We start from the raw sequence: 18,118 nt of genomic DNA on the forward strand, positions 1-18,118 counted from the left end.
GTGGAGTGCGTAGTGTCTCGCAGGTAAAGGGTAATATGTTTGATGTTTCGGTTTAACCTCTTGTGTTAGCTAATATAGTTTTTAACACCTTATGGAAATAGAAAACTACTACGGACTACGCAGGTAGTAAACGGATGGCGCGGCAAATTCATCTTTTACACTTTTGCCGCCGTGGAGCGCTTTTCGCTTGCGCAAGAGGAAACTTTTTCCACACGCGAAAAAATTGATTCGCACAAACAGTGCACAATTATGCAATTTACAATTTCATTTTTGTTTTTACCATTTTTCGGATTTACTGTTAATGTTATTACTGATTCGAATTGCAATTTTTATTTCCTGATAATTTTGAATCGATACGAATTTCTAATCTGACTCTGAATTGGATAATTCATTGCAGATCTAGCATTTTCATTTACAGACGGCCAGATACCTGGCCAGGTAAGTTGCATTTGGACGGATAGATTCATTGCTTGGCTACGACTTAATATCAAATTGAAAGTCGCAAGGTCGGCGCTGCGTTTGCTTGTCGCAATAATTGATACGTACGTACAACAACGACAATACTTTTTGCGGTCTGTTTGACAAAGATTGCGTTTCTTCAACTTCGGCCAGAGGTCTGTGCAGAAGACAGTTTTATGGACGGCTGGATCATTTGAGCGGATCGCCGACAATTTCAAAATTGAGAGGATGTCAACTCAAGTGTGAAGCTTGCTAATATTATTTACCACAAACTACCATCTGCAATTTTCAAATAAGCTTTATTATTATCGATATTCTGATAATGAGCAGGAATGCCTATGACGTTCTTTCCCGGAGATGTGGACAGAAAATGAAAGTTAAGTACGTAATAATGCTTCGATTTACATAAAACCTTGAAAAGGGTTTGCATATAACGTATGAAATAGTGGTGTGAACCGATGAAATAATAACCTTTATTTATCGGTTAGCAAGTCAGGGTGTGATCGTCCGACCTCCACGTGATTATTGCTCGCAGTCCTTTTTTAATGAAAAACAACCAACACTGGAGGATGCAAGTGTCCCTTCGACCTGGGGGGAAGTCCGCCAACGCCAGGTTATAAGTTGGTGTAGGGCCGACAATCCTACCTAGAAAAGCAACCTGTGCCTGGGATGAACGAAGTTTCGGACTGGATGGATACACAGCGCCAGAGGCAAGGTAAGGGCACGCAATTTGGAAATATTTTCATGGGTCCTACACCCCTGGGCCAGGGGAAGCACTGATCAGCAGCTAATCGACACCACGCTTGAATATAAGTCTGATATCATTGCGTTGAAAAAAGTGCGTCTCTCAGGGACTATGTTCCTGTCGGAGAGTGGCTATACCGTCTAGTTGGTTAAAAAATATAGCTTGTTATTATCAGCAGTCAAAGGGTAGTATATGTGCCAGCGCGGAATGTGGATTGGTATCAACGATGGAGCATAAAACCTGGGAAACGCCTGCTCAACCAACACTAACAGCTCTACTACCAAACTATATCTCCACCTCCACCTAGTGATCGCTGGGAGTTCTTTCTTAATGAAAAACTGCAGACAGAGAAGATGAAGGCGAGTCTCTCGCGCTTGAAAACGGAACAAATTGTTCCGGCTGGTCCTCCAGGCTGGAGGTTGGGTAGGGCTTACAACCCTAAACGGAAAACCGACGTTATGAGCTCATAGAAAGAGCCTCGGGCAGGATAGACTTTAAAACGACGAACCTGACAACGACAATGGAATAACGATTTTTTTTTAGTACCAATGATAACAGACTGCGGATTATTCAGTTAGTAATATCGCATGAAATGGTTGTTGGAAGTACCTGGTTTGCGCGGAAAGCGATCCGCAAGCATAAATCGGCCTCTTCAGACGGGATCAAATTAACGTTCTTCAATTAAACGTTCTGATTGAAAGCTCGCACCTTTCAGCTTTGATGAATGTCGGAACATATGGGGGCCAATATAGACTCGGATTACTACCTCGTTCGCATAATGCTTCGGGCTCGAATTACAACAACACCTACAATCCCCTCTGACAATCAGGTAAGAGTGAATATTGAAGTAATTCACAACACAGCCCTTCGTTACACCTATAAGGGGGAAGTGGATGCCGCAATAACCGCAGCTAGCAGATGCTCTGCAGGTGAAGCATCAATAAATGATCTTCACAACCACCTGAAGGGCGTTATCATTGATATGGCTACGAACATACTTGGCTCCAGCAGCAAGAAAAGTCGCTCGGAGACTTATCACGAACTTCGTCGAGTGGAGAAGCGACTTGACACACAGAAAAAGGAAGCATGGTGTAACCAAAATATTTGTGAAATTGAAAAGTACAGAGATCAACCACACCAGGTGCGCAAGTTTTACGAACAAATCAGTATAATGAAGCCTTATTCACTTCGATGCTCATCCTGCCGAGACAAAGAATGAAATCTGATTTCCGGTAGAATGGGTATATTGGAGCGATGGGTTGAGTATTTTGATGAACTCATCAACATCCAAAATGGTGAGTTGGAGGTCCCGTCAATTGAAGACCACAGACAAATGTTGCCACCACCAAGCATGGAAGAAACAGCCCATGCTATCATCATGCATAATTCGCCAGGAGCAGATGGAATTACAGCTGAATTAGTTAAATATGGAAACGACCAATTACACAGTATAAACTGATACTCAAGGTGTGAGACAGTGAATCAATGCCTGACGACTGGCAAAGAGGTATTATCTGCCTCATACATAAAAAGAGGCATATCATGCAGTGCAGCAATTATAGAGGTATCACGTGGGTGAGTACCATCTATAAGATATTCTCCTCTATCTTGCTAGGCCGGATAGCCCCATATGCCCAGAACATCATCGGTCCATACCAAAGAGGTTTCACTCCAGGCAAATTAGCAACAGATCAGATTTTCTCTTTGCGACAAGCGATGGAAAAACTGTTGGAATATGGACATCAGTTGCACCATCATTTCATCGACATTAAAGTCGCCTATGGTAGCATAGCCAGGGTAAAACCGCAGGATCACTTTCGACAAACATCAACAACGGTCCAAGACAAGGGGATGCCATATCAGGCGTCCTCTTTAACCTGGCCCTGGAGAAAGTGATTCGCGATGCCGATGTAAATGCGAGAGGCACAATCATCTTCAAGTCCACCTAACTACTGGCCTACGCTGGCGATATCAACATCATGGGAGCAACAACCCGAGATGTACAGTCTACCTCCATGCAGATCGAACAAGCGGTGCGAGATCTTGTACGATTCGAAGTTGTTCGTTGGCGCTTACAACCTATACTTCGTCTTGAAGGCAAGACGAAGTATATGGTTGTAACATCAGCGCCAAAACCAAAAGAACGAACAACTTCGAATTGCACTGGTCAAATGAAAACAATGACGATAGGAGACTTCAACTTTGAGACGGTTGAACGGTTCTCTTATCTAGGGTCGAAAATCACAACCGATAACAGCAACGAAGATGAAATCCGCTCACGGCATCGTGACCTACGTCATCGCTTCATCTCAGGCAGGGTCTGCCTCGTCTTCTTTTTCTACCATAGATATTGCGCTTATAGACTTGCGGACTTTTCGGACTTATGGTTTTTAAGCCGATGAATTGCACGGACTGTTTCTTCTATGCTTGGTGGTGGCAGCGGTCAACGTCTTCAGTTGGCGGGACCTACAACTCACCGATATTTTGGTTGTTGAGCAGTTCATCAAAATACTCAACCCATCGCTCCAATATGCCCATTCAGTCGTCTGAATCAGATTTCCCTCTTTATCTCGGCTGGATGAGCATCGAGGTGCATGGGACTTCATCCTGCTGACTTGTTGGTGAAACTTGCGCGCCTAGTGCGGGTGTTCCCTTGTTGGTTCTCCCAGGCTTCCTTTTTCCGTCTGTGAAATCGCTCTCCGCTCGACGGAGTTCGTGATAAGTCTCTGCGCGTGCCCGCGTTCTTTGAGAATGCAACATTACTCGGTATGCGGCATTCTTCCGTTCCGTTGCTAGCTTACATTCATCGTCAAACCAGCCGTTCCGCTTTTCTTGCGGCTGCGGCCAAGTATCTTTGTGGCCGTATCAATGATAACGTTTTTCAGGTGGTTGTGAAGATCATTTGATGAGACAGCTTTTAGGGGTAGCAAATTGATAGACTTCGGCGCAAAACCGGGTTGTCTGGAGTTCCTTGCTAAGGCAGGCCTAGACCGAACACCCGTTGTTGCGCCGTTGATGATGATGATGGTTATCAGTTTTGAAAATATAAGTGAACGGGCATGTACTTTATGCTTGCGAAGCAAATTTCGAAATATCAGTTTCATAAACGTTCATCTCTCGACAGAGGGTACTGGCGAGTGGATGACAAATTTCTTCTATGTATTGTTAAAGCCTGTTTCAGATGTGTAATAAAATTCACACTTGGGATTTTCAACAGCCAAGTTGTAGAGTCCGCGTTTGTGCAGCCCTTCCTTCTTCTTTTTCATAGGCAATTAAAAAAAATGCATCCGTTAATATACAAAGATCCGTGAAGAATGCCCAGAGAATAATGAACACATATTCCGTTGTACTATAGCCAAAAGTTTTAGATACCGTTGTAGAACCATAGAATGCCACATTGTCCGTACATAAACTGGTCGAGAATCCAGACGAGACATACGGCTTCGATAACGGAAGCTCTCTATGACATCTGCTCAAGGACACGGATGTGAGGTTAGGGGGATTTGTAGATTGGCACAGGAGACAGGTGCTGTCTTTGACAATGAGGTGTGTCTTCAAAGCGAGAAAAAGAAATTCGTAAATTGACAGATTGTGCTGTATAAATGAACAATAATTCTCAATTCGTTGAGTTGCATTTCAGTTTCCTTTGACTGCCTGTGATTCGGGAACATCAGATGTGATCCGAGGGAGGCCTATTGAAGTGGATTGCATGTGCTGCGAATTCACATTTTAAAGGGATTCCATAAAGAAGGGCCAACGATCCTGATTGAAATATCCAGGTTGGAGAATTAAAAAACTTTAAGTGTTTTCATGTGATGTTTAGAGTAGTCAACAGAAAGGCCAAAAGTAACTATTATGACATTCTGAGTGCCTTATTGGCCCCAGTTATCAAAACAGTTCAGTGCTTAGACTTAAATAAAGCAACCGGAATACGTTTTGCCAACAATGAGATTAAACACAAAAATTAAGATTGTCAGTTTCCTGAGATTCTGAGTTAATTTTTGCATCGCGCTCCTCAGCTCATGACTATAGAACTTTTAACCATGCAGTCAGATAGGTCATGTTCTGTTCTCGCAGACAGCCAGCTCTTGCGACGTCTTTTTTGGACACAGCCAACAATATTCCTGTGCCTTTGATTTTTTGATTTTATGCAGTTTTCCCAATAGGAAAGTTTCCGATGATGTGGTTGCCGCTCAAAATTCAACTAACTTTTTAGTAGGCCTTATGCTCGTATAGTGTGCTACCGATGATCGTGGTAAAAGTTCCAGAACTCTATAAACCTCTAACCGTTATTGTTGTAGTTGTCCGAGCCTTTCCGTCATCTAGCCAAGGAAGCTCGTGTTTCTTGTACTGCATTCAGTTGCTCAGGATGTTTCCATGGCTTTTGTAGCGAAAATCTCCCTTGGGGCATCGGATTGAAGAATTGCAATGCAATCTTGCATCAAGATCCTAGTAAAAATCTGAACCTATGCCAAGAAAACGCGCCTTGACAACAGTCTAAAACCGGATTCCCTCTGCTATCACTACGCTTCTCAGTATATAGAAGTGCAATGCTGCCAGAGAGAATGGTCCAGAGTACCAACATCTCATTTCGCTTAGAATAATATCTAATCTATACCGGTAGGATTATCGCTGAAGTTGGAGGAAATATTCATGTTGTAATTTACATAACATCTGAGCGTTCATAAGAAGCGGCTTACCTGGGGTGTAAAACGGAATTAAGTATGTTAAAATATGATAATTACTAAAATAAATTGTTTAATCTCAAGTGTTGTGAAACGAAAAAGAAAAGAAAATTTATAGTGAACTAATATTTACTTTAATTTCAAGCCATTTGAAACATAAAGTAAAGCAGTTACATGTATAATCCCTATCCGACACTTTGGGCGGCTACCAAATTTTGGACGATGGCTCTATTCCCTATTATCAAGTCCTGTGCCCATGAATGGATTAGACACTTTATTTTTTCTCGTTCTGTTTCTGTGAATTTTTACTATTGCCACTTTGAAGTATACTGAACCGAAAAAATGGCGTAAGTTTTCTTTCAGATGATAAAAAGTAGCGTTTGCCCAAAAATATACTTTAGGCTTATAGAACCAATGTATCGGTAGTATCTGGTTATCAAGTCCAAAATTCTGAACGGAGTAATTTTTCGCTTGCACCGGATACTTGAGTTCATCACCGAAGAAGTCATTTATTAAGGACATTAAAAAGGCGGTTCCATAACCACCATGTAAACGTGCACCCTTCTCGCCAACATCGTAGGTGTGATTGTAGATTATTGAGCTTTTCCCATGTGGGTTAACTTGCAATACCTCCAATTTAAATAAAAGTCCAGAATAAAAGACTTGTTTCAAATGAACCACCAAATCGAAATGGGATGTGTCTCTTAAAGTGAGGTTGCAATCAGCATAATCTGGGTCTCGATGACATCCCGAATTAAGTATACGCAACTCAAAATCCTGTGCAAAAATATATTTCAGTACCAGTACCAGCACTAGATGTAAAGTAACAAAAATTAACCTGACGTGATGCAAAGGATATCCAAACCAATAATGAACTTATTACAACCGACATTATGATGTTTTTAGGATACATTTTCAGAAAGGTTAAGTAAGTGTAGGATTTAACTTAGATCGGAATCGCAAAATAAGTTTAGGATATTTTTCTGGCCAAATACTTATATAAAACTAACCTCCGATGGCTAACCGAAGCACTAAAATTAACTTTTGATCCACTACTCTTCAATTTAAACTTCATTTCAGTTATGAAATTTATCAAATCGATTTATCTAAGTAGTTAGGATTGATGATTTCCTAGTGCGTTTAATTGAGATCATGACGTGAGTTACTAATTATTAAACCATATTCCAAAGTCCAACAACTGACTTTGTTGGGACAATGATACATAATATAAGTACGAGTAAGCGCTGGTGTTTTAAGAATTTCTGGATTAGATGAAAATGTTAATCGACTTACGGGAATTGTTTCGGGACTTTCTGAACTCTAAAGAAGAAAACAAACCAAACAAAATGTAATATCATCTCTCAAATTCAGGGAAACCGTTAGTAATTTACTAGAAAAATCACTTTCTCCCATTTTAATGTATTAGGCAGACTATTGCAGCAGGTAAATTAAAAATGGTGTAAGTCAAATAAATTGAAAAGTCCGCAAAGTCAGGCTGCGGCCAGGCTCTTTAGACTCACTGTTCAATTCGGCCCCTCGAACATATTTAGGACTTTATGTAAGTCGCAGGTCTAAACCTATCGCTGAAATGACAACTGAGGCTGCTTGGATCTTCCGTAATCTCCATTCCTACTGTATATCATCTGCCGAGAAGTCTACGACCCGGATTTCTTCGTTCTAGTCCAAGGGTACGGCTGCATCGATTGCATACCACGTTCGTTGTTGAATAGCTTGACTTTATTATTAGATTGTTGCACATGAAATAGCCGATTTGGCAATCAAGTGCAGTTAGCCGCGATTTTGCTGTATCAAACCACCACCAGTTGACTATCGGATAATAAAGTACAAATACTCCTATACATAATCAAGGAGTCATTTCAGTTTCGACCATCGTTGTGATAACAGTGAATAAAAAGGAAAAAAGGATGGAAAAGAGCCAAGGACGTATACTTTTTCTGTATGAGTTCAAACTCGGTCAGAAAGCAGCGGAGTCGACCAGGAACATTAACAGCGCATTTGGAGCTGATACGGTATGCGAACGAACCATACACTATTCGATAGCTTCCCGGCACTTGCAACAACTTAGAAAGGTGAAAAAATTGATAAATTGGTTACGCCAGCCCTTACGAAAAAAGACATAGTGCTTCGAATGGAAATTTGCACTTCTTTACTCTCCCGCAACAGAAGCGATCTCTTTTTGCACAGAATAGTGGCATGTGATGAAGAGTGGATATTATACGACAATCGTAGCAGATCAGCACAATGGCTAGATGCTGATGAGCCACCGAAGCATATGCTGAAACCGAGCCTCCATCCGAAGAAGGTAGGTGACTGTTTGGTGGTCTACAGCTGGCGTTAACCACTCTTCTTTTTTGGCACCTGGAGAAACGATAAATGCACAGAAATACTGTGCCCAACTCGAGGAAATCCACCAAAAATTGAGTATTCAACGGCCGAGATTAGTCAACAGAGACGGCGTGATATTCCTTCACGACAATGAACAACCTCATGTTTCCAGAACAACGGTTCAAAAGTTGAACGAATTGCAGTATGAGACTCTGCCTCATCCACCATATTCACCCGACCTTTCGTCAACCGACTACCACTTTTTTAAGCATTTGGAACATTTTTTGGCGGAAAAACAATTTAGGAATGAAGACGCCATCAAAATTGCCTTGGAGGAGTTTATCAACACCCGAAAATTGGACTTCTACGAAACTGGCATACATGCTTTTGCATCTCGCTGGGAGAAGTGTTTTGAATCGACTGGCACCTATTTTGATTAATTAAATAAATTTTTGTAAGCTTTACCGTTGTTTAAAATTTTAGTACCAAATCGGCCATTTCATGTGCAACAACAAAATATTTTACCAGATTCTTTACGGAATACACTTACAATAAGGAAGACAATTTAATGCGAAGTTTTGATGGAGAATCTGCAGATGGAGTCTTGGTGAATGTTGTAAGTGGTAATGCTTGATGGCTTGCAAGCAAATGTTATGCGGTGGGTACTCTCTTCTCAGAGTTGGAATTGTTGATTGAAGAGCCGGTATTCGGTCTAGGCCCGCCTCAGTGAGGAACTCTAGGGATCCCAGTCTTGTGCAGAGGTCTACCTATTCGATATTCCCAAAAGTTGACTGCTGTCCTGGCCTATTCTATCGCTCCATCCATCCATCCTTAGATATTGCCTTATAGACTTTCCGCGCGAGGTCATCCTCTTCTATTCGGGTTAAGTGACTCAGCACGACCGCTGTCACCTATTGAGCCGGTCGTGGTATCGCCCATAAATATAATTGTTATAAAGGAATACGGAATCGGTCATCTTGCTGCAGAAGACCAAAAACTCTTTGAAAAATTTTTCTCTTGAGCCCGGTTAAAAGTTTGGAAATTTGTTTCCTAAGAACCGTCTCCGAGGAATACATGAAGTCTGGCAAAGTCATTATCTTGTAGAGTAAGATCTTTGACCCTATGGTGAGACGTTTTTAGCGGAACATTTTGTGATGAAATAGACTTTCCTCGATGGCAACAACTGAACGCGCCGATTTGGTCGTCATAAAGTTGTTATCGGTTGTAATTTTTGACTCTAGATAGGGGAAATTAAAAGCGGTTTTAAGGCATTTGATGTTGTTGTTATTTTGGTTTCTGATACTTCTATTGCCACCATGTATTTCATTTTGGCTTCATTAATGTGCAGTCTACGATTCTCCGTCGATCGCCGCCTGCTCGGGTTGTGTTTCTCATTATGCTATTAGTTGGGTGGACTTGATTCGCATTAACATCAGTATCATGGATTACTTGCTCCAAGGCCGGGTTAAAAAGAATGCATAGCAGGGGATCCTCTTATCTTAAACTGTTGTTGATGGTGAAAGCTTTCGAAAGTGATTTTGTTGCTTTTGTCTGGCTCTGTACATTAGTTAGGGGCAGCCTAGTCAGGCTTATGATTTTAGTTGTCATAAGCTGCCTTAAGGTCGGTGAATCAATGGTGCACTACATTCCAAGAGTTTTTTTTATTGACCGCTGCATAGAGAAAATCTGATCTGTCCTTGATTCACCTGGAGTGAAGCCTCATTCGCATGGCTGGATGATTTTCAGGGCTTATGGGGCTATGCGGCCTAGCAAGACAGTGGAAAATATCATATAGATGGTAATGAGCAAAGTGATAACTCTATAATCGCTGCACTGGGTGGTATCTTCCTTTTCATGTATCGGACTGGTAATGCCCTTTGCCAGTCATCAGGCATTGATTCGTTGTCCCGAACCTTAAGCAACAGGTATTCAAGCGCTTGGTGTAGTTAGTCGCCTCCATATCGAACTTATTTCGGCAGTAATTCCACCAGCTTGTGGCTACTTATAGGTACGCTTCTTAAGCCGATGAATTGCAGGGACTGTATCATCTATGCTTGATAGTGTCAACATTTGTCCGTCGTCTTCAATTGGCAAGATCTCGATTACTACCTGGCTATCGAAAGTTGAAAATGATTGATTACTGCAAGTGCACGCGCCCCTCTACAAGAGTCGTTTTCTCCAACTCGAGGGAGAATTTCAACGATATAAGCTGAACGTTCTGCGTCTAAACAAAATAAGATGGTGGAACTCTGTATAGTGCTCCTCCCCCTTGCTTCACTAATGGCAATGCGCCACTGTGGATCTCGGCATGTTTCATCGCCGGGTCATTAGTTGTACTTTGTTCGAGAACAGAGCTTGTTATAAAGCAAACGAACAATCAGCTTTTGCAATCATTGATTGAAGGATATCTTGAATGGACCATGGCGAAACTTGATGCGCTAAAACTGCCCTACAAAGCGAAATCCCGTGAAGTCAGGCGTAATTTGCGTCGTGGCAAAAGGGAATTAGTTATTGCACTGGTCAGTGAAGCGGAAGATAGCCACAACGCGAAGTGCATATCGCACCACGAAATAACCTTTCGATGGCCCTGTGAATGATTTTAGCGACATCTTATCCACGATGAAGAGCAGCTGAAGAGGTGGGAGGAATTATTAGTTTCACCTGCTCTTCATTGATCCACTAGGGTTACATCTTGTCACTGATATTGTCTCTTCTTCGTTTTGGTGACGTTCTTCATGCTGCCTTGTCCGGAGGGCGTGGAGGAGTTCACTGGCCCATGAAATCTTTCCTCAAACACGATTAAGCTGACGACATCTATTTGTTCTTTCATCGGGCCATGGACCTTGGCTAAATGACTCTGGATTTGGAAAGGGAGGCAAATAGAGTTAGACTGGAAATAAACATCAACAAAACCATGATTCTCAGTTTGACGGGCATCGTACTATCCGTATTTGCATTAATGGGTAGAGCATCGAATGCGTTGACTAATTTTTATGTTGAGGAAGCGCAGTTTCTGCTGACGGTGGCACCGAACTGGATGTCGCCCGATGCATTAATAGTGCTACATCCGCCTTTGCTGTCTTGTCTAAAATATCGAAACGTTATTTCAATTAAGATCAACTCTCAACTTGATCTATGCTAGTGTCCTTTCTGTGTTGATATATGTTATAACACATGGGAAATGACCACCACAGCTACTCAATAGCTCCATCCCTTCGTCAAGTATTACCTGCGACCCATCATCGGAGGGCGCTGGTCTAATATTAATCATACAAGGAACTTGGCGGGGGCACAGGCCTGTTACCCGTACGCGATGTAATTGGAAGGCGAAAGTGGGAGTGGATAGGCCACACATTCAACGGAAACAATTCCATTGCAATACAGTGGATTAGTTCTGGAGGTTTCTCTCAAGTTGGCTAGCGAAGGAATCACCCCAAGACCACTGGGCGTAGAACAATAGAGGTGAAATGCACGCGTCTTGGGAAGTCTTCGGAGGAGTTGAAGCGCATTTCAGTGAATCGGTTAGGTGTAGATGACGCGTCATACCCCATCAAGGGGTGAATACCAACCAAATACATATATGCATTCTGATATTCCTCAAGGGTGAGAGGTAGCCGTCGATTAACACGATGTCAATTCGGCTGGATGTAGTCCCGTCTGAAAAAACCCATGCTTGTTTATGGATCTCTCTCTGCGCAAACCAGGCAGTCCCAACGATCATTTCGAGTTAATTGAATAATCCCCGGTCCGTTACAATTGGAAATTATTCCACAGCTTAGAAGTCCACGGATCGCTTGAGTATAGGCTCCGTTCATATTTGGCTATTAAAACCTTCAAGAGTGATTTATATATTGCTGGGGCAGGCTGCGTGGGTCCGCCTCACGTCCTCTTAGGAAGCATCGTTCTCTGATTCGGGAATCACCTCTGTAGGAGCGCAAAACTTAATGGCGCTTATATTTCGAATTTTGTCTTGCAAGCGCAGATTGTATAGCTCCTTACCTTTGATTTTCAAGCCGATAGCAGCAAGTTATATTTTGGCGAAGCACATGGTTTACTGGATGACTGCCATAATAGATGGTGTAATGGCTCTTCTCCTGGAAACCCCTGTCTAGCATATCTCTTGTAACGCAATGACGTCAGCAAAAACGCGTAAATAGTTTTTATTGCCAGGTCTGCCGTTGTAAAATCAATTCAATTCAAGGTTCCTTTTGTGGCTTCATAACATGTAGTTTTTCGTATGTATAGCATGTAGTTTTCCGGAGAACCAGTTGGTACAACTTGTCCTATCTTCAGCCACTCAAGAGTTACCTTCATTTTTCCTTTTGGAGTTTTTCATTACGAAAGAACTGCAATCGATCACTACGTGCAAGTGGAGATAGGGATTGGTGGTGGAGCTGTTGGTGTCGCTCAAGCAGGTGTTTGCCAAGTTTTGTGCTCCGTCATGGATACTAATCCACGTTTTTGCCCTGGGATCTACACTATTCTTTGACTGCTCGCAGATACCCCATCAGTTGTCACACTTAAGGCCAATGCCCTTTTTCTGAGCTTTTAAAATCATCCCCTTTTCCATTCTTTGTAAAAATGTGGAAGTGGTAGATCTACAGAAACTGCAAGGGCAGTAATGAATAGTGCTGCGGGGGTGCGTCAAGCTGAAATGCTTCACTCCATCTAAGTCCATTTATGGCTGAGATGATTTCACTTCTCGTTGGAGGAACAGTCCACATGTGCATGTTACGATGACTACACATGCTATCCACGAAAAGTTGAACTGCATCGGATGTGATACAATTGAGAGCTATGAGGAAGTGATATTTACACCTCTTAGTGCACACTTGGTTTAACTTTCCGATATTTTACGCGATCTGGGAGCTAGTTCTTCACGCTGGCCAGCGGTCAGTAGAGCGTTGAATCCATATTAGATTCTTCGATCCCATTCCACGGTTCCACAGTCAGCCAGATCTTCTGATTTTTGTTTGGGACATATCCGATGACTTGAGTACCGCCCAAGAATTATATTCTTTTCGATGGGACTACTCCATGCATTTGACTACAATCAGTAAGATAGTTTTCTCATTACAACAGCCCTGTGAGAAGCTTGGACACAGCACGCCAGCAAAGATAAGCGATTATGAGATCATAATGTACGCCCATGGAGAAGTGGTGGGAGCTGAGGAAATCCACAAATCTTTCGTCAGTGTTGCTACGGTCGCCAAGACTCGTCTCGGCATCCAGATCACCCAGAACTATTTCCGGAAGCTTCTCCTAAACTGCTCGCAGAAAGCATCTTTCGATTCGGGAGTTTCGTTGGTGGATAACATTGTATCATATAATTGAAATGTTCTTAATTCTCGATTTTCTCCATCCTCTCTGAAACTAGCTCCGTTCACCGTAAACGTCAATCCAAGACCGGATTTACGCTTGTTGTCATAGGCTTTCTGCAGTACAATACATTGTCCTGTGAAAGGGAAAGGAATGCTCTTGAGAGTCCCAAAATTTCACCTCACTTAACAGCAGAATATTCAGTCTGTAACGCTCTAACTCTCACATATAGTTTATTGTTGTCAAGCATTGATATTGAAGCCTTTAAAAAATGGTTATAATATTCTACGAAATAGAAGCCTTACTTTCTTCGATTCTGGATGTTTTGCCCCAAACAAAATTATGAATATTATATTGTTCAAGTCGCTTCAATTACCAATTCGAATTGTTGGTTATTCATTTGCAGTTTGTAGTTCTAGGTTATACATACTTTCAGAACCTATTAATAAACATCCGCGTGCAGGATGTAGAGCACCATTGCAAGATTCTTCATCACCTTGTGTTCAACTATGTCTCAGGTTTAAACTACCATCTTCATTATAAATATACTCCTCCGAAAAGTTCGAAGACTGATCCGGTGAAATTACTGTGTGACCACACAATTTAAACGAACTACCGGGTTGATTATAATAAGGCCAATATACCTCTGTTTCTCAGGAAACGAGCTCGTGCTTCATAATCGATGCAGCCGTACTTTTGGACAGCAATACTATTGAAAATATATAGTTGCAGTAAATACCTGTGTAGGTCATGTTGCATCAACCATCGTTGTCGGGTCCTAGAAATGCACTTTAGCTCTCCTTAGAAATTTACGTAAAGTTTGCGCTCCTCCTCCATTGTTCTCCACCACTCTATTGTAACCCTCTCCTTGCCCATCTATCTAGGTAAGTATAAGTAGTCGTCGGTTCCATAAGACCCTAAAACAATGACTGTTGTTCGAAGGACAAAGCACGTATCTTCAGAGCCAACCTGTAGCGCCCACGAAGCACTACATTGCTTTGAGATCCCCAAGAAATTATTTATTTTGCATTAACGAAAACGGTACCTTTTATTTCCTATCCCTGTTGTATCTGAGGGTATTCATAAATAAGAAAGTAAACTTAACTTAGAAAAACAGTTACTTTGAACGCATTTGAAACAAAAGCTAGTGTAGTTGCATATATATTTCTTATCCGACATCTTAGGTAACGACCAAATTTGTAGCGATAGATCTATTTAGTACTATGAAGTCCCAAAACCATTTGAAATCAGTTTCCTGTCCGTGATTTGAATGAGGTTTTTTGGTACTTCATGTTTTATTTCTGCGAATTTTTACTATTGCCACTTTAAAGTATACTAAACCGAAAAAATGGCGTAAAGTTCCTTTCAGATGGTAAAAAGTACCGTTTGCCCAAAAATATACTTTAGGCTTGTAGAACCAATGTATCGGGAGATTCTGGCTGTTAAGTTCAAAGTTCTGAACAGAGTAGTTTTTAGCTTGCAGTGGGCAATTAAGTTCACCATCGAAAAATGCATTTATCAAGGACATCAAAAAAACGGTACCATAACCCCCATGTAAATGCCTATTTTTTTCACAAATATCGTTGGTGCGATTGTATATTATTGAGCGTTTCCCATGAGAGTCAATTTGTATTATTTCCAGTTTGAATAAAAGTCCCGAATAAAAGACTTGTTTTAAATGAACCACGAAGTCAAAATGGGATGTGTCTCTTAAAGTGAGGTTGCAATCTGCATAATCTGGGTCCCGATCGCATCCTGAACTCAGTACACGTAATTCAAAATCCTATGGAAAAATATGTTTCAATACCTAAAAGGTAGATACAAATCAATGGAAGTTAACCTGGCGTGACGCTAAAGATATCAAAACCATTAATGAACCTATTACAGTCCACTGTATGATGTTTTTAGGACACATTTTAAAAAAAAGTTACGTACGTAAATGCAGATCGGAACAGAGAAATAAGTTTCCGTTTTTTTTGGGACCAGGTAGTAAGGTAAAACTAACTAGAGATCAACTTTTGTTCGCTATGCCTCAGTTGTGTACTTCCTTTTAATCAGCAATTTTATCAATTCAGGTCCATTTACTTTGGTAATTAAGACTGATAATTCGCTAGTGCGTTTCATTTAGATCATTACGTAAGTAAAGTATTAAAGTACTTTTTTGAATGTTGACTTCATTGGGGCAATGAAAAATAATGCAGTGCTGGTGTTTGTACAGCAATTATTTTATTAGATGAAAATGTTTATCGATTCCCTGATCTTTAACAATTTTCACCTATATTGGGTTGGACATTATCATTATAATTTAGAGCGAAACAATCTGGCTATTCCCTTTTCTGCCTACCCGTACCTGGGGACCACCAGCTTAAGTAAAATGGAAACACTATAAGATCAGATAAACTGAGAGTCTTTAGTGTCCGCGGTTTTGCGAAATAGGCGGTATTTCATTCACCTTTCCCAAGGTTAATTCGACAGGAGAGTACGTTCAATATTATGTAATATTCCCTCTTTTTAATTTTAGCTTTCCAATTAACTTTTGCCATTTCATAATTATCATCCCGACATTCCTTTATATCCAGCATTGAACATTTAAAATAATTGATTTGATTTATTTTTTAAAAAGGAAAATCTAACAATTACGTTACGTACGTTGCATTCTGATTACGTCTGGAGTGATATTTCTTCAGGAATTTGTTTTATAAACACAACATTCATACATCTCTGTATTAGTCACAACTTAGTTAAAGGATATGTAACATTTTAGCGCCAGTCGGGTATTCTTTTATGAGTTCATATCCTAACATTGAACTTGTATTGGAGAGTTATTAAGTCTGCATCGCATTAAAATCGGTTCAATGTCTGTCTGTCTGCCTACGACACACACTTTTCGCAGAAACGGTTTACCTACTGACACTAAATGTTATAGAAAGGATGGAAGTGTGGACTCCTACAAATGCAGTGAATTACATTGTTCTATACTGGACTTAAGGAGGAATCCCCAATCAGGCAGAAATGGAAGTCATTTCACTTTAGAGGACGGACCTAATCCGAAAGACCGAAAGGGTAGAGGAAAAGAGGCTACTCAAGAAGTGCGGGGTGGTTCTACGGAAAATGAATACTGCTACCATCGTCCAACGAAACATCTCCATGGATGCCGGAAGAACTGCTGTATCTTATTGCATACCATCTAAACTCCTGGAAGACAGCCAAAGTGGAGGTGATGAAAAAGGACATTGCTAGTGCAATCCCCATTTGCAAAAATTGTATGCTCTCAGCCCTACAGAGGGGAAACAAATAATCGACAAAAGGAGACGAGGGGAAAACAGCGAGTATTTGCCGGATAATTCCGCGAGCAGCATCGAAAAAGGAGAAAACTCAGCAACCACAACCTAAGTTGAATAGCGACGTCAGTGTAGCAAAGTCGAAGTCGACTATGACGGCGACATCAGCGCCAAAGTATAAGAGACGGGGCAAACCACGATTAGAGGCCATTCTCATTAAGCCAAAAGAAGGGAGATCTTTCGCGGAAATTCTTCAAGAAGTCTGCAACAATGCCACACCAAAATACGGTGGCCTAGATGTTAAGTCTCCGGTGAACTCATACCGATGATATACTTGCCCAGCTTGAGTCGAAGACCGCTAAGAAGATTTCTAGCCTAGAAATCCTTTCACATCCTTGAAATAAGGGATCTGGATTGTCTCACTAATACGAAAGAGAGATGTGAGTAACCTTAAGTTGGGAATTACATCTGTTAGCTTGAGAGGGGAAAATTGGACACTGTCACTGTCCCTGAGAAGACAGCGATCCAACTTCTTCATTGCGGTAAAATAAAGATCGGGTTCGTTGTTTTAAGTCCTGGACATACGACTACTTAGCAGAGACTTGCAAGGGTCAGGACAGATGCACTTTGCGTTACAAATGTGGCGAACGTATGCATAAAGCAATGACTTGTGAGCTGGAAAAGTGCTGTGTTCTTTGCAAGGATTGCGGTTTGCAGAAAGAAGATGTGGCGCATATTCTCGGTCGGTGTTGCCGGGTCTTCAAAGAATAGTTACAGAAAGTGAACAATCAAGCACCACGTTAGACATCTTGCAAGTAAACATGCATAGGCATGCAACTGCTCACGAACTTATGGGACATGGTATGCCAGTATATCTGGCACTGCTACTATCTGGGTTTGAGATACGGTTAACTTGCGACTGTGGGCCATGGCTGAGGAGACGGTTTCGTTTGGGTTCGTTGTGCGGAAGTGACTTTTTCAGCGTTTACCTTACACCGAATGAATCGTCGTCTTGAAGGACGAGATTAAAAACACTTAAAAGAGAATTCTAGTCGGAAGAGACTTTAATACCAGCGCCCTCGAATGGGGTATGCCTAACCAAATTCTCTGAGCATACAGGACAGGACATATTGTCCTAAATAGCGGTAGCACCCCGACATTCCGAGACCCTGAATTTGAGGGCACTATCGCCGAGATAACTTTTGCTACGGAGTCTTTAGTGTCAACGGTCCAACGATGGAAAGCTTCGGAAGATTTCAAGTTCAGTAATCATTAGTATATTT

The sequence above is a fragment of the Hermetia illucens genome, chromosome 1 (assembly GCF_905115235.1).
Source record: "Hermetia illucens chromosome 1, iHerIll2.2.curated.20191125, whole genome shotgun sequence".
Classification (NCBI taxonomy): Eukaryota; Metazoa; Arthropoda; class Insecta; order Diptera; family Stratiomyidae; genus Hermetia; species Hermetia illucens.